This window comes from Camellia sinensis, chromosome 3, assembly GCF_055761805.1.
Source record: "Camellia sinensis isolate YWXY chromosome 3, ASM5576180v1, whole genome shotgun sequence".
Lineage (NCBI taxonomy): Eukaryota > Viridiplantae > Streptophyta > Magnoliopsida > Ericales > Theaceae > Camellia > Camellia sinensis.
The window spans coordinates 1,991,972-2,010,719 of NC_138963.1; positions in this window are offsets into that span (position 1 = coordinate 1,991,972).

Genomic DNA, 18,748 nt, shown 5'->3' on the forward strand with positions numbered 1-18,748 from the left:
CCTCTCGATGTGAATAACTGCATGCCTGTGCATTTACCTGTAGAATTATTGGAAGGAAACATATTGTATATGACCTGAAACACTTTGACATGAACTATTATGACACATGACTCTGATGTGACTTTGGGAATTGATGAACTTAGACTAATTGTGGAATTACTGACTATGCACCTAAGTGAATGGAGTATGAACTATGGAACTAATGTACCTTATTTGGAAATGATAAAGATAGAACGTTTACCTGATCTAACTTGATAGGACTATGGTTTGATGAGACCTTTGTTTACGTGAGAGAACTTCTGTTTGATGACTCACGCTTGAACTTTGACTTGATATGACTAGGTAGAACTTGCATCTGTACCTGGTTGAACTTTCATTGATTTGATCTGAGGAGACCCTTATTGAGAGCTATTATCTGACTGATTACATTATGGGTGATTGTGAATTGTTTATGATTGAATAACAGGGCCGTGTTGCTAAAGGAACTGACCGAATGAGAATTAGAATCAATCTTGAACCCTTAGGAAGAATGTGAACCGCCAACAGCAGACTATGTGATTACGAATAGCTTCTTACTATATGCCTATAACCGATTGGGAAAACACGTAAATGAGATTATGAAATTTGGTAACTTGTGCTTGGGGAATATGGGAATACCGTATACATGAACGTGGTTAATTACTCCGGTATTACCGTTACTACCATGAACTTGTTTGACTAAGAGAATGATTGCTTTTGTGTTACTGTACTTCAAACCCGATGGAATTTAGACTGATTCAATTATAAACTCTGATTACCTGGGATGATATGCAATCAATATGACTGCTTCTGTATTGACACATAGTACGATTGAATCTGTGGAGACTGAGGCTGATGAATAGTATATGAATGATAACTTCAGAATGACCTGGATTAACTGTAATAAGATTACCGGATTGAAAACCAAATTGAACAAAGACCGGATGGATTACTCGGGAGTGAGTAAATCAAGTCTCTGTGACTTAATAACGGGAAACAGTGTGAATCTATGACGTCCCATAAGTACTTGATATAAGTAATGAGAGTAATAACTTAATAAAGTTATGTCCAACTGTATTTATTTTCCGTGTGACAAAATAAGTGTTATTTTCTGAAATGCTATATGCTGTATGCTGAATGATTGTCCAATTTATGATATGTATTCGTGACATCCTTAGCATCATATGATATGCGTCCCTTTATGGCTCATCAGGTCTCTTATGGGTCATCGGATTTGTTAGTGCTCATGAATACACCACGTGTGCTTAAGCAAGAATTGTGACATTTGTGTATGATCTGGACAAGAACGTGAATATGAACATGTATATGAATCTGTTTCTGATTAAAATCTGAACGCGTATAAGACTCTATTTTGATACGAACCCTAATCTCTGTATATGATTTGTGATTCTGTTTCGGTACGAAGCTAGGGTCGAGATTGGGTTATGAGCATATTTATGAATAAGGTTATGCTTCTGTTTTGTAAGGAATTGCAGTTATACTTTCGATGAACATCATTTCTTTTGATATAAGATAACTTGAGCTTGGAGGACCAAACTTTTTAAGGTGGGGAGACTGTAACAACCTCGATCCATAATTAATTACTAACTTGTAATTTAGAATGTTAACAAGTGTTTAAAAGGGAATTATGTGCTAATTGTGTACTTTATGTGCTATTTGGCTTTCTATCTGTTATTCATAGAATTATCTGTTATGATTTTTACTCTAAACCCGAGATTGATAGCCTAAATACTTTCAGAAACTGAATTTGAGTACATAGAGTGACTAATTAGAATATTTGAAAACATGTGAGAAATTTTGATAAGTAAAAAAAAAATTGGTTCAGTTCAGTAAAATCACATGTGATTGAATTAAGCCTTAATTAGAACGGCTTGGGGTTAATTGAGTCAGGTGCTAACCATGATTAGTTAAGGTTACTTGTGTTTAATAAGATGATGCATGATTTATACCTAATCTACTCCTATTTATGATTCAAGATGTGATTAAGTGAACGATGTGTCGAGGCATGTGATGGTGTTGAGTGTAGAGGATTAATTCTTGTGGGTGTGTTGGAGTAGTGCATGTGTGTGCACGTGTTATTCATTCGAATGTGGCAGTGTGTAAGTGTTGTGTATATCTGCTGAAACGTGAAGGAATATAGGCAACATTCTTCTTGTACTTTCTACTTCTTTGAGCAGAGAGTTCACTTTAGACAGAGAGAGAAAGAGAGAGAGAGAGAGAGAGAGAGAGAGAGAGAGAGAGGGTTAGCTCACTCTAGAGAGAGAAAGCTCTACATTTGTGTGGTTTGAAGGGAAAGAAGAGAGCTAAGGGAAGTCCATCTCTTATTGTTTGAAATCAAAGCTCTAGGTAAGAGTCTTGAGCATATTTTCTGCAACTAACTCCGTGCATCATGATTTCAACTCATCTTGGAACCAATTTCATGAAATTAGCAAGAGAAGTGGGTCTTTGGACATGTAAATGATTTGCATATGTATTCATGGTAGAACACCTCTAATTTTACTCTCTTAAGTTTGGGTTTTGAAGTCCTTGCATGCATATAAGTTTTGGGCACGTTCATAGTTTCAGAATTCATGAGGTTGTTGATCATCTTTTGTATGTTTTGAGAAAATCAAGAACATAGTTTGAAGATCTTCCATGTAAGAGTTTTTGAGTTCAAATTGGTAAATTCATGAGCTTTGAGCAAAAGAATTTGTAAACAACCAAGTGTTCATGTTTTAGAAAGGTTTTCGACCATTAAAACAAGCCATGCATGAGTATAGCTATGGAAATCACATTTTTAAGCTCAAGCTCTATTTTCAAAAATCCAGAATTTTACAGTCCGCTTGAACGAGGAAACCTGCGTTCGAGCCGAGAATGCGAGCTCTCAGTATTTATTTTTAGACATGAGCTCTCCGCTCGAGTTATAGCGATTCCGGTTTTCCCTTTCCGTAATTGTTGTATTCCGGACTTTGGTTCCGTGGAGTTGGTGGTTGTTTATCTTGTTGTCATCCTTTAATTCCATATATTTGAGTTTTAGGATGTGTTGGGCGTGTTTCGAACAGGTAGGTTGAGTTTTGGTCTCTAGTGTAGTTGCCCAGGTTTTTGGTGTTATGCTGGAGCGGGTCATTATGCGCTCGAGCGGAGTTTTGGTTTTTGGTTGTCCGCTTGAGCGGGCCTTCTTGCGCTCGAGCGGGATTTACACACTCCTAGTATCTCATGTCCCTGCAAAACTTCTGCAGGTGTGTTTTTCATGCTCGAGCGGGTCACGCTCGAGCGGGTATGTTGGCGCTCGAGCGGGTACTGCTTTGTTTGTGAAAGTTCTAGGAGGAGGAAATCTATGCTCGAGCGGACTGGTTTTCGCGCTCGAGCGGATGTATTTTATTCTTGTGTCTTGTAGCTCGAGCGGGCCTTCTTGCGCTCAAGCGTGTCCAGATTTTTGTGCTTGAAGCTCGAGCGTTCTATTCTCCGCTCGAGCGGGAGTGTCGTATATCAGTGGGCAATTGGGCATTTTTGAATCACTTTTTACATTCACTTCTCTCTCTCTTACTTTCTAAAAACACTTTTCAGAGCCTCTTTCTCTAGGATTTCCCTTCTCTCTAGGGTTTGATTTAGTTAGAGTGTTCTCCTATCCTTCGGCCTTTGTAAAAAGCGTGTTGATCGTCAAGGGCTTCGTTTTGATCCGAAAAGTTTGGAGTTTGGAGCACTTTGGTTTTGGTCTTCTTCTCCATTTGAGCTCTAACTTCAAGGTAGGGATATCCTACTCCTCCTTATGGGCTTTGTCTTTAAATTTTAACATTTTGATATGTTAGGGATTGTTGGGTAATTTTGAAAAAGTTTGGGTTTTTGTGTAATTTTACAAAAGATGGGGTTTTATTTATATAAGCCTATATGCATGTTTAGCATGGATAAATGAGATAAATGTTGGGTTATTGATAGGAATGGAACCTTAGGGTTGTTTTGTTAATTATGGGAAATGCCCTAATTACATTGATGAATTAATTTGTGAAATTAATTTTGAGAAATGAGAAGTTGAATTGAGAATGTTAAAATTGGGAACGTATGGGATTAAAGGGTGTAGTTGGACCATTTATCACTCACCTAGTTGAAATGTTGATATTTTATCCATTTGGTGCATTTATTTTCTGTTTAGAAATAACCGCTTTGGGCTATCGGTGGAGGATAGTCTTGATTGTTGTAGACAATACATGATGACTAGGCAAACTAAAACTAATCGAATGAGTATGCTATCGAGTATAGCGGTTGGAATAATACATTAACTTTATGTATTGATTGATTATGTATATGATCTATGTTTATATACATTGTATGTGAGAGGAGATAGGGGATGTACTCCACGGTTTAGGGGAAGATAGGGGATGGACCTCTAAACCGGATTTCGTGTGACATTGCTACAGCACTACAATGTGTATCAAGTGTGGATTATGGAAGTGTTTGAATTGATTTGATATAGCACTAAAATGTATATCATTATCAATTGCGAAGTATAGAAGTGTTTCTATGTGTTATTGATACAACACCGAAATGTGTATCCATCATGAATTTCGAAAGTGTTTTAAAGATGAGTCTTAATCTCATTAAGTTATTTGGCTAGGTTCTAAGCCTTGTTTTCAAACTCAAAGTTGAATAAGAAATGGAAACTGAAGTGTGCCATGGGCATGATTGTCATGAAATTGTAATACGACACACGTTGGAATACAAGTGTGGACCATCTATTGAATGCTATTATTTTAGTCATTGTTTATAGTTGGTTTAGTATATTTCTACTGAGCTGTGGTTCACCCTTTATGGGACATCATTTTTAGGTACAGATAGCATGACACCTCCAAGGACATAGTTTGGGAGGCTAGAGGTAGACAGACTGTTTCTGTTGTTTTGTTTTCTTTTGATGTATTACATGTATATTTTGCCAAGGGCTTTCTTTGTATAGAGTTAGTACTCTCTTTTTGTAACCAAGTGTTGACTTGGAAAGTTGTAAGCCCATAGGGCATTTACTTTCGTTGTCAACATGTAATACATTTTGTAATGATTACTCTGATGGAATATATTTATGCTTTATTTTCTTATGTCTAAACATACTATTGTTGGATGATTTATGGGTTTATTTTGATGGCGTTACAACTTGGTATCAGAGCGTACCGGGTTCGAATACCTTGGGTACGTGGGAAGTGATTAGTATCACAATGGGTTTGTCTCGCTTGTTAGAGACTTATGTGTGACATTATGTGTTTATTTGATAACATGTTTATGTGACTACTTGGGTATGGGATTTAGTTTCCAGGATGTTGATTGGATCCTTGGATTTCTGTGAGTCTTGTTGGAAAAGCACTTGATCAATGCTGTTTCTAACCGGAACTCTAGTAACGCCTCGGACTATCATTATCTGGAAATGAAATTCGTAAATGCTTATGTGTTTATGTGCTTACGTGGAGTGAATTACAGTTGTCCATGTATTAGGACGCGAGTGTTTAGTTTTGGCACACTTATGAATGTGCTAATGTTCTTCGTTACCTTTATTAGGATGTTAGGACGAGGAAGAGGTGGTAGACGTGGCAGACGTGGTAGGCAGGAGATGCCTTTACCGGATGATATTCTGGCACAGCAGCCGAGCCAACAGGTCAGGAGGCTATGGGCGCTTTAGCCCGAGGGATAGCCGATGCTTTGAGGGAGTCTATGGGTATTCTCAGAGCTGAGAATCCAGTTCAGGCTCTAGTGTAGGCCCAGGTTGTTGAGGCAGGGCCTTCCTTCTTGAAGAGGGAGTTCTTCCGGTCTAACCCGGACGAGTATATTGGGGATCCAAAGGAGCCACTTAAGGCTGACGAGTGGCTGGAGCAGTTGAGTAAGACATTCTAGATGCTTGGCATCGAGGACGGGGCGTTGAAAGTGACCTTGGTATCCTTCCAGCTTAAAGGGGGTGCGGGTCAGTGGTAGAAATACATGAGAGGCCGTATTGCTGGCACGTAGGAGGCTTTTGTGGAGGCTTTTCAGGAGAAGTACTTATCTCCAGCAGTCAGGGAGAAGCTGAGAGACCAGTTCTGCCAGCTTTTCCAATTGAGTTCTTCAGTGGCCGAGTATGAGGCTGCTTTTACTAGCTTGTCCAAGTTCGCACCTGAACTTGTGGCGTCCGAGGAACGCCGCTATATCAAGTTTGAGAAGAGGTTGAGGCGCGGCCTCAAGACGAGAGTTGGGGGTTCTATGATCTGAGACTATGGGTGCTTGGTTGATGCTGCAGCCCATGTGGAGATCATGATGCAGGAGGAGGAGGGACAAAGAGGCTCCAAGAGGAGCCAGGATGGTCAGGGTGATGGTAGGAGACAGAGGGGTGCTAACCCTCAGCAGTCTCAGGGTGATGTTGTTAGATCGACCTTTCCAGTGCAGAGTGCAGGCTCGGGGAAAGGTAATCAGGGAGATTTCACCTGTTACAAGTGTGGTCAGTTGGGCCACAAGGCTTCGGTTTGCCCACAGAGGGGAGGAGGCCAGAGAGTTGCTTCATCTTCAGCTGGACCACAGAGCCAGAGTTAGGGCAGGGGCCAGCCCTTGTCTTGTTACCAGTGTGGTCAGCCTGGGCACCTGAAGAGGTTTTGCCCACAGTTGAGGGCCACTTCGGGCGTGTCTGGTTCTAGGCAGATGTAGGGTTTTCAGCCAGCTCAGTCTGTGCAGGCCTCGAGGGCCAATCCGGGAGCCTCGTCGTCCCAGTCTGTGCAATAGTTGTATGCTCCGAGGGGTGAGCAGGTGGATCAGGGGCCTATTGGGCACGTGTATGCTGTTACCGCGCAAGATCTTGTACTTGCTCCATCAGTTGTGAGAGGTACCTTCTTATTTTGCAACTCGATTGCTAGTGTATTGATTGATACGGGTGCATCTCATTCTTTTGTATCTGCTGCATTTGCATCTGTTTTGGGATTGGAGTTGGCACAGTTAGCATCTCCTATTTGTGTAGTGTCACCTATTGGGGGTGAGTTGATTTTGAAACAAGGATGTAGGGGTTGTGATATAGAAGTCGCCGATCACCGGCTTCCGTTTCTTTTTGTAGTTATGCCCATGACGGGTTTTGATGTTATTTTGGGTATGGACTGGCTATCGTCATATCGGGCTGTTATTGATTGCTACCGCCAGAGGGTTACAGTATGTACCTTGGGCGGGGAGTGTTTCCATTTCTTGGGGGATCGGGTTAGTAGTGTGTTGCCACTGGTGTGTGATCCGTGAGGACGGAGTGAACTTAGTGGTCTTTTTGCTAGCTTTATGAGTAGTGAGTGCGATGAGACCCAGATTGTATTGTCGAGAGTGGTTTGTGAGTATTCGGATGTCTTTCCCGAGGATCTCGTTAGTTTGCCACCTCATCGAGAGATCGAGTTCTCTATTGATTTAGTGCCCGGCACAGCACCGATTTCTATGGCATCTTATCATTTTGCCCCAGCCGAGTTGAGTGAGTTGAAGATTCAACTCCAAGAATTACTAGATAAGGGCTTCATCCGCCCTAATGTTTCACCGTGGGGAGCACCGGCCCTCTTCGCTAAAAAGAAAGATGGTACCTTGAGACTTTGTATCGACTACCGGAAGTTGAATCGGGCTACAGTCAAAAATAAGTACCCTATGCCCCGTATAGATGACTTGTTTGACCAGTTAAAGGGTTCCCATTGTTTCTCTAAGATAGACTTGAGATCGGGTTACCACCAGTTGAGGGTCAGGGAGGATGATATTTCCAAGACGGCATTCCGTACGCGGTATAGCCATTATGAGTTTCTGGTGATGCCCTTTGGGCTCACTAATGCACCGGCAGTGTTTATGGATTTGATGAACCGGATATTCCGGGAATTCTTAGATCGTTTTGTAGTCGTCTTTGTGGATGACATTCTGATATATTCACCTTCTGAGAAGGAGCACGAGGAACACTTGAGAGTGGTGCTTGAGTTACTTAGAGCCCATAAGCTGTATGCCAAGTTTGGGAAGTGTGAGTTCTGGCTGGGGGAAGTCAAGTTCTTAGGCCATGTGGTTTCTGGGAAAGGGGTGTCTGTTGATACATCCAAGATTGAGGCAGTGCAAGATTGGGCACAGCCTAAGAGTGTGTTTGAGATCTGCAGTTTTCTGGGGTTAGCTGGGTATTACCGCCGGTTTGTGAAGGATTTCTCTAGGCTAGCTTCGCCATTGACTAGATTGACTCGGAAGGGAGTCAAATTTGTGTGGAGTGGGACTTGTGAAAAGTCGTTCCAAGAGCTGAAAGTTAGATTGACCACCGCTCCGGTCTTGATTATTCCGGAGAGAGGGTTGGGTTATGCGATTTATTGTGATGCCTCACGAGAGGGTTTGGGTTGTGTGTTAATGCAGGAGGGGAAAGTGGTGGCCTATGGCTCACGTCAGTTAAAAATACACGAGAAGAATTACCCTACACATGACTTAGAACTAGCAGCTGTGATCTTTGCCTTGAAAATCTGGAGGCACTACCTTTATGGGGAAAGGTTCGAGGTGTTCTCGGATCATAAGAGTTTGAAGTATCTATTTACACAGAGAGACTTGAACTTAAGGCAGAGGAGGTGGATGGAGTTTATTGAGGATTACGACTTCGAGTTGCACTATCATCCGGGAAAGGCCAATGTAGTGGCCGATGCCCTTAGCAAGAAATCCATTAGTGATGTAGCTTGTATAGCCATCCGGGAGTGGGAGATGTTGGGTGCACTTGGTGAGTTTGATTTGCTTTTGGGCGAATCCGTTGAGGCTGCGGCCTTGTTTTCTGTTGTTGCGCAACCTACACTTGTGACTCGAGTGTTAGAGGCACAGAGAGGTGACCTTGAGATAGAGTCCTTCCGAGAGAAGATCTCCAGTGGAAAAGTTGAGAAGGGTTTGACGGTGTCTCCCGACCTGAGTGTGAGATACCGAGACCGTTTGTTTGTGCCGGAGTCTTGACGAGAGGAGGTACTCCGAGAGTTTCATCATTCACGCCTTGCGGTGCATCCTGGAGGCACTAAGATGTATCGGGATTTGGGTCGCCAGTTTTGGTGGCGGGGTATGAAGAGAGATGTGGCAGTTTTCGTGTCTAAGTACCTTACTTGTTAGCAAGTGAAGGCCGAACATCAGAGGCCAGCGGGTTTGTTACAACCCTTGCCTATTGCCGAGTGGAAGTGGGAGCATGTCACTATAGACTTCGTTGTAGGTCTTCTGAGGACTCAGCGGGGTAGTGATGCTATTTGGGTGGTTGTAGACCGGTTGACTAAGTCGGCACACTTCATTCCTATAAGCGTGAGAGATTCGGTAGATCATCTTGCCGACTTGTATATTCAGGACATAGTGAGGTTGCACAGGGTCCCAGTGACGATCGTCTCAGATAGAGACCCTCGTTTTACTACTAGGTTGTGGCAGAGCTTGCAGAGTGCCTTGGGCACTAGATTGACCTTTAGCATGGCTTATCATCCTCAGACTGACAGGCAGTCCGAGCGTACTATTCAGATCCTTGAGGATATGCTTTGGGGTTGTGTTCTTGACTTTAGTGGGTCTTGGGAGAGGCACTTGCCCTTGGTGGAGTTTGCCTACAACAACAGTTTCCAGTCTAGTATCGGTATGGCACCGTTTGAGGCCTTGTATGGCCGACTGTGTAGGTCTCCAGTTTGTTGGGCCGAGGTGGGTGATGCACCTTTATTGGGCCCGGAGTTAGTGAGAGAAACGATGGAGAAAGTCGAGCTTATCCGTAGGAGGCTTGTTACAGCCCAGAGTCGTCAAAAGAGTTATACCGACCGTAGGAGGAGGCCTTTAGCTTTTGAGACAGGTGATCATGTCTTTCTAAAAATATCACCTAGGCGAGGTTTGATGAGGTTTGGGAAGAGTGGGAAGTTATCCCCTCAGTTTATTGGTCCCTTTGAGATCCTTGAGAGGATTGGGGATGTTGCTTATTGTTTGGCTTTGCCACCACAGTTGTCCGAAGTGCATGATGTGTTTCATGTGAGTATGCTTCGGAAGTATGAGTCGGATCCATCGCATGTATTGGATTGGACCAACTTAGAAGTAGATGAGGATGCCTTGTATGAGGAGAGACCAGTTCGGGTCTTGGATAGGCGGGATCAAGTCTTGCGAGGCAAAACCATTCCCTTGGTAAAGGTTTTGTGGAAATATCATGGAGTGGAGGAAGCCACTTGGGAATGTGAGTTGAAGGTCCGCGAGAAATGCCCGGATTTGCTTGTTGATGTTTAATCATGCATTAGTAATTTTGTAATATTGTGAACTTTAAAAGCATTGAATATGTCTTAAGTTGTAAAACATTGTATATGTTGTGATTGATGGGAGTTATTTTTAACATTGTGTATGTTAAATATATTGTGGAAATGCAAGCATGATATTAATGTTCCAAGTGTTATAGAATTGTGGAGAATGTGTTGAAATTGGTAAAATTTCAAAGGAATGCATGTTGGTAATGCAGGGTGTTATATACAATGTGATTTGCCTCTTGAAAAGAGATGAGATTGGCCGGTAATGGGCCGTGTTGTTTAATATTATGTAGTAATATTGTTGGGAATTGAGAAAATCTTGTTTTTGAAGAACTTGTATTTAATTTCGGGGACAAAATTCTTTAAGGGGGGAAGGTTATAGCGATTTCGATTTTCCCTTTCTGTAATTGTTGTATTCCGGACTTTGGTTCCGTGGAGTTGGTGGTTGTTTATCTTGTTGTCATCCTTTAATTCCATATATTTGAGTTTTAGGATGTGTTGGGCGTGTTTCAAATAGGTAGGTTGAGTTTTGGTCTCTAGTGTAGTTGCCCAGGTTTTTGGTGTTACGCTCCAGCGGGTCATTATGGGCTCCAGCGGAGTTTTGGTTTTTGGTTGTCCGCTTGAGCGGGCCTTCTTGCGCTCGAGCGGGATTTACACACTCCCAATATCTCGTGTCCCTACAAAACTTTCACAGGTGTGTTTTTTACGCTCGAGCGGGTTTCCTACGCTCAAGCGGGTCGCGCTCGATCGGGTATGTTGGCGCTCGAGCGGGTACTACTTTGTCTGTGAAAGTTCTGGGAGAGAGAAATCTACGCTCGAGCGGACTGGTTTTCGCGCTCGAGCGGATGTATTTTATTCTTGTGTCTTGGAGCTCGAGCGGGCCTTCTTGCGCTCGAACGTGTCCAGATTTTTGTGCTTGACACTCGAGCGTTCTATTCTCCACTCGAGCAGGAGTGTCGTATATCAGTGGGCAGTTGGGCATTTTTGAATCACTTTTTACATTCACTCTCTCTCTCTTACTTTCTAAAAACACTTTTCAGAGCCTCTCTCTCTAGGATTTCCCTTCTCTCTAGGGTTTGATCTAGTTAGAGTGTTCTCCTATCCTTCGGCCTTTGTAATAAGCGTGTTGATCATCGCGGGCTTCGTTTTGATCCGAAAAGTTTGGAGTTTGGAGCACTTTGGTTTTGGTCTTCTTCTCCATTTGAGCTCTAAATTAGAGGTAGGGATATCCTACTCCTCCTTATGAGCTTTGTCTTTAAATTTTAACATTTTGATATGTTGGGGATTGTTGGGTAATTTTGAGAAAGTTTAAGTCTTTGTGTAATTTTACAAAAGATGGGGTTTTATTTATATAAGCCTATATGCATGTTTAGCATGGAGAAATGAGATAAATGTTGGGTTATTGATAGGAATGGAACCTTAGGGTTGTTTTGTTAATTATGAGAAATGCCCTAATTACATTGATGAATTAATTTGTGAAATTAATTTTGAGAAATGAGAAGTTGAATTGAGAATGTTGAAATTGGGAACGTATGGGATTAAAGGGTGTAGTTGGATCATTTATCACTCACCTAGTTGAAATGTTGATATTTTATCCATTTGGTGCATTTATTTTCTGTTTAGAAATAACTACTTTGGGCTATCGGTGGAGGATAGTCTTGATTGTTGTAGACAATACATGATGATTAGGCAAACTAAAACTAATCGATTGAGTATGATATCGAGTATAGCGGTTGGAATAATACATTAACTTTATGTATTGATTGATTATGTGTATGATCTATGTTTATATACATTGCGTGTGAGAGGAGATAGGGGATGTACTCCACGGTTTAGGGGATGGACCTCTAAACCAGATTTCGTGTGACATTGATACAGCACTACAATGTGTATCAAGTGTGGATTATGGAAGTGTTTGAATTGATTTGATATAGCACTAAAATGTATATCATTATCAATTGTGAAGTATATAAGTGTTTCTATGTGTTATTGATACAGTACCGAAATGTGTATCCATCATGAATTTCGAAAGTGTTTTAAAGATGAGTCTTAATCTCATTAAGTTATTTGGCTAGGTTCTAAGCCTTGTTTTCAAACTCAAAGTTGAATAAGAAATGGAAACTAAAGTGTGCCATGGGCATGATTGTCGTGAAACTGTAATACGACACACGTTGGAATATAAGTGTGGACCATCTATTGAATGCTATTATTTTAGTCATTGTTCATAGTTGGTTTAGTATATTTCTACTGGGCAGTGGTTCACCCTTTATGGGACATCATTTTCAGGTACAGGTAGCATGCCACCTCCAAGGACATAGTTTGGGAGGCTAGAGGCAGACAGACTATTTCTGTTGTTTTGTTTTCTTTTGATGTATTACATGTATATCAAGCCAAGGGCTTTCTTTGTATAGAGTTAGTACTCTCTTTTTGTAACTAAGTGTTAACTTGGAAAGTTGTAAGCCCATAGGGCATTTACTTTCGTTGTCAACATGTAATACATTTTGTAATGATTACTCTGATGGAATATATTTATGCTTTATTTTCTTATGTCTAAGCATGCTATTGTTGGATGATTTATGGGTTTATTTTGAGGGCGTTACACGAGTGACCACTTGGACGCTCGAGCGTGGGAGTTGTAGCTCGAGCGTGGATTACGACCAACCAGTACTTTTTTCCAAGATTACAGGTCGCTCGAGCGAAGGAAGTCACGCTCGAGCGACCACTCTCATTTTGCATGTCTGCTCGAGCGGTGACCTCATTTTCAAAAATTTTGCCTAAGTATCCCAATGCATGTTTTGACATCCTCATTGCGTCTTAGGCATCCCTAAGCCTTACTTAAGCCCTACTAATGAGGTTATGGATTAGAAACACACTAAGGAATGAATGTACTAAGTTAAGGGATTGCAAGTAGGTGTGTTTTAAGCAATGAGCTAATAATTAACAAGAACCAACGTAATGTAAGCTAAGCCGTGTTGGCCAAGTACTTGTGTAGTGATAAGATCTGTTGGTGTTATATGCCTTTGTGTTTGCAGGTCAACGTCCGAGGATTGATTGACCGCTTACTGGAACCACTGTGAGTAACGTTATTGTAAAGATACGTTCATATGAATTACGTTCCAAATGAAATATGATAAGTTCTGATTTCTAAAATGATATTTGTTTTCGTGAACGAATGTTCCAAGTTTGAAATCTATTATGGCATCGATAGATAGTCCCAAGTCATGGGGGACAACATGAAAATGCGGGTCCATGACATACAAGTAATTACGAGATCTCGTTAGCCACTTCATTGTGGTGATACGTGTTTAATCGGTATCCGAAACCAATTACTCTAGTCGGAAGACATTCTCTGATGTGTTCTATGGGATGTACCATTATTATGTTCTGATATGATAATGTTTATGCTCTGGTCTGTTTTCTGCTTATGATATATTCAGATTTCGTTCACTAACCTCTTTACCTTAATGTTATTCATTAGGCTTTAGCTCATTGTGTGTATATATATGTATAGGTGAGCATTCTGGAGCCCGAGCCTGAAGGCTTTTGTCTGGATCTGTGTTCTATTATCAGCCAACCATTGTGCCTCACGTGGAGGTTCCCGAAGCGTCCTGTGTTTAAGTTCTGTGGTTTCTGTTTATTTAAGACTTGATTTGATGTCGTTTGCTGTACTTAAAATACTGTAATGTGTGTGGGTATAATGTATGGTTGACTTTTGATTATGTATATAAAGTTTTTAAATATTTCGTTTCATATAAGTCAGCACAGCTCATTGGACAACTATATTTATGCCTTCACTTCCGCTAGCCCCTTAATTTTGTTAATCTGTTCAGAGGCCTTCGGTAATCCGAGGATTACTGGCCGGTTACGATGCTAAACCTATAGGGGCGGATTTGGGTCATGACATGTTTCCTATGTGACGGGCCACATTGGGCAAGAGAGTGTCCCAAGAGGCAAACCCTCAATGCCATGATTGAAGAACGGGAAAAGGTGGAGACTCTGTAGATAGGATCTCTACAGCTACTCGGTGCCATCTAATCGAAGCCTACTACATTGACCCAAGGGGATAAGGGTTTAATGTACGTCGATGCCAAGATCAATGGGAAGGTGGCCTAAGTCATGGTAGACACAAGTGCGTCGCACAACTTTATCAAGGCGGAGGAGGCCAAGAGGCTTGGCCTGAAACTTGACAAGGGTCAAGGATTGATGAAGACGGTGAACACCAAGGCAAAGCCCGTAGATGGCAAGGCTCGAGGGGTTGAGCTGCACCTTGGTGGGTGGCACGAAAAAGTCAATTTTTCGATAGCATCACTCGATGACTATGACGTGGTGTTAGGAATGGAATTCTTGTGGGAGTTTAACGTGGCACTATTAACTCGCAACAACACTATGTACATTATGGAGGGTGGGCCTTACATGGTGCCAATGGTGAGTAAACTAAATACTAAACTCCAACTTCTGTCAACTATGTATATTAAGTTGGGGACGGACAAGAAAGAGCTAGTAGGCATTGCCAAGAAGATAACTGGCTCTACAGAAGATTGTCCACCGATATTCACAGTTGTTAAGTCATCAATAGGGCCAGTGAACAAGGCAAATTTAAGAAGGCGCAAGTCAAGGAGAAAACCTCTGACTTCGAGGAAGAAGGCACGACGAGGGCGTCGTGAGCATAGGTGGGAAAGAATGTCACGTCCCGCCGAATTATTAAGACAAAATTACCTACCAAAGAAAGTCTCAAGGAAAGGAGGTTAATGGAATATTCTGATAGCTCCTGGAAGACTGAGAAAATATGAAGACCATGCAGGATGCTGGAAGCTTCTAGAACTCCTTAAAGTTTTATAGAGAGTTGTACATACTTGTAGATATTTGTAGACCCTTCTAGACATTTACATTCTAGAGTAATTCTAGAATAGTCTATAAGATATAGTAGGAGGAAGGATCTAGAATCCTCTCCATCATTGTAGATCTAGAACATTCCTTATAGCCTATAAAAGGGGAAGGGCCTCATTTGCCCAAACCACCCAAGTGCATCCAAGAATTGTAAAGCTTTTTCTCAAAAGTAAATACAAGGCATTCTCTTAAACTCTCTTCTGTTCTTCTAACTTCTCTTTCCTACAAGTTTGTGAGTTAGGCTGACTTAGCATCACCAAATAAGATTTGAGATTGTCTAAGTGCCGCACGGATACCTTGGAAACAACCAAGGCCATGACAACAAGCTTAAACTTCAAAAACAATTATAAAAAATAAAAAAGGAGACACAAAGACACTTCCACTAGAAGCCATGTAAATGTTAAAAAAAAAAAAGAAGCATCAATATCATTGAATTCATCCTTCAACAATTTATCATTGATTATATATGATCCTTGTCGAGCCTTAACACCTTGAGCATCATGCCTTTTAGTTACATGGATAGGTAGGCTAAAATGTCCCTAGATAGTGGCAGAGTCAAGAGTTTCACGAGTTCTAATGAGATTTTATTGTATTTCTTTCAAACCTCAGGGGCGCTCAATGTTATACCCAAATTTTTTGAGTATTTATTATTTTACCCTTTTTTTTGTGTGATTGCATGTAGAGGGCTCCATTTTAAAAATTCATCCAGGACTGCAAAAATCTCAAGGCCGCCTGTCTATGATATAACATTGCAATTGGTTAAGAACGAATCAATTTTGTTTGAACTAAAAGGCTTGTTAGATCCGTCTACGCCACACCAAAGTTAGATTTGATTAAAACATTGACGTGTCAATTGGGAGTTCCTCGAAAAAGTTCCTTCACCTTTTTTGTTTTCCTCTTAAATGGATACGACTTAATATTATGCAATGTATTACCACTATGTCCTACTCAGTTATTATCAATGGATCTTTCACTCTATTGTTTGTGCCTCATCAGGGTTTAAAACAAGGAGATCCCTCTCACCTTGCAACAATATCCTCTTCTATCTTGATCTCAGCCCAATCTAATAACTTAGTGGAAGATATCAAGGTTTCGAGATCTACTCCTATTATTTCCCACATTCTTTTTACTTTTGATAGCTTCCTTTTTTTTCATCTTCTTCTTTCAAATTCCTCTCAAAGTGGATCATCAACTCAAGTAGAATCTAGATAATTATTGCTTTCTCTCTTGGACCAAGTCGTTAATATCCAAAAATCAAGTTTATTTGTGACTCCAAATACCCCCTGATATTTATGCTTTACATAATCTTCTAGGTTCTCTAGCCTCTAGTTTTAGGAGGGACCTTGGTAGTAGTCTTCATATTGACATTTCTAACAGCGTGTTGCTAAGCTCAGGACCAAATGGAAAGTATCGATATGTCTTTTTGCTCAACAAAGCAGGGACATCCTTATCAAGTTTCCCTTAACTTGTCCATTTATTGTTTCCTTCAATGTGTGAGGAAAAATCAACTCCATCTAGGCACTTTCTTTGGTCTAGTAATCATTGTAAAAAGGTCCACACATTGGCTCAAGTAGAAATCTATTTGTAAGTCAAGTGCTTGCGGAGGTCTGGTTTGAGGGACATTACCATACTCAATTACGCACTCTTAGCTAAAAAAGTTGGAGAATTTTGACCTACCCTTTCTGTTTACAAAATTTTTCATTGCTAAATATTGTCAATCCTATTCATTCCGTTTAGTTAAAGCTGTTTCATGCAGCTTATGATGTTGAAGTTTAGACTTTGGTAGGGAATCCTTGAGTGTAGGATTTAGGTGGCAAGTGGGCACAAGGAATTGCATCTCAATATGGATTGATCATTAGCTGCCACTTGTTTGGTTCTCGCCCTAAATGTTTCTACTCATTATTCTCTCTCCATTGTTAACAATCTTATTATCACCGACCTGCGTCAATGAAACCTTAGCCTTCTGTGCTCCCTTTTTCCTCCTCACATTGTCAATTTAATTCTGACCATCCCTATGTCAAAGTTAGGATTTTTGTGTAGTTTTATTTGGCGCCATTCTAGTTTGGGGAATTTTTTTTTTTTTCCTGCAAGTTGTGTGTACCATCTTCTTGTCACTCTTAAATTTCATAGGAGATCCTCTTCTAGCAATACTGTTCTATTAGAGACAGGGGCCTCTATAAATACAGACTCTTCATTAGTGTCCTAGTCCTGGGATATGTTGCTTCTGCTAAAGAGAGAATGGCCACTGCAGATATAGACTCTCCATTAGTGTCCTATTCCTAGCATATGAGTTCTCCACCTCCTAATGATATTATCCACCATTACTGGCCTGGCTTTACTTGGAGACAAATCTAGAAACTTCCCATTCCTTTTAAGATTCAACTTTTTTTATGTGGCAAGGGTATTCAGAATTTAGATAAACTTCCTATTGGGGAGAGCTTCACTGATAGAGGTTGCTTTGTGGTCTTCCAACTTGTCATGTTCGCCACAAGCAAGTTTAAATAGCTATGCACCTCTTTTTCTTTTTTGAAGTGATTCAATTAGTGTGGTCTGGTTCTCTTTCGGGTCTTCATTGTCCTTCAATAAAAGTAATTCATTTATCTCTTGGATGGGTTTTTGGCTCACTTTCTTTAGCCCAAAGAGAAGCACCAACAATTTATCTATTTTTATTCACCTTGTTTTCATATTGTCGGCTATTTGAAGGCAGAGAAATTTGGTTGTGTTTAATTACGAGAAAGTCTATCTTTTCCAAATTTTTGTCATTGCTAAGGATCTTCACTCCTCCGTTAGCAGATGAAGTCTCTATCTCATCTTTCAATAATCTCCATTTTTTTCCCTCCTCTATTGCTCTATTAGATAGCTTAATATACATTGTTAGGCCCATTTTTCAACAGTTAAGCTTTTGGAAAAATTGGTGACTTAACACCCTCTAGTCCATCTTCGATGACTTTGCCCTTTCAACCTTTAGCTCCCTCATTGTGATTTTATTCTTGTTTGTGTTGATCTTTTTTGTGGTTATGTTTATAATGAGCAGTCTTCTATTGTGAAGGTGGGAATGGTTGCTTTTGGGTAGAGTTGTAGGATGGGTTATTTATTCAACAGAATAAATGTGCATAGATCTTGTGCCCCTCTTGCTATAATGTTGGCATGTAATATTTGCACTAACTCTAAATCTTTGTTTGACAATTGAAAGACTAATATATTGAAGTGTAGTCAACCCCATGCATCTTTGATGCTTGTTATCTTGTGCAGTCTTTTCATTTGTGTCAAGTATCTGTATTTTGGAAATTTCTTCTTTTAAAAGCTTTTAATTTAGCTGGTTTTGTCATCACGTCTCACATTCACTCTAAAGGAGCTTCTTTCTTTTTCTTTAAATATATTGATTGGCTACCCCTTGGTGACCTGGTGGTCATGGGTTCAAGTAGCGGAAATAGCCTCTTCACTTGCGAGGGTAAGGCTACTTATATCAACCGTTCCCCAGAACCTGTTTAAACGGGAGTTTCATGTACTGGGTACACCCTTTTTTATATTGATTGGCTTTCCCTTTAGATGTATGACCCCGTTTGTTTTGGAGTGTAATGGATGGGAGGGGATTAGGATGGAAGTGAAGTTATTTAGTGTTGTGTTTGTTT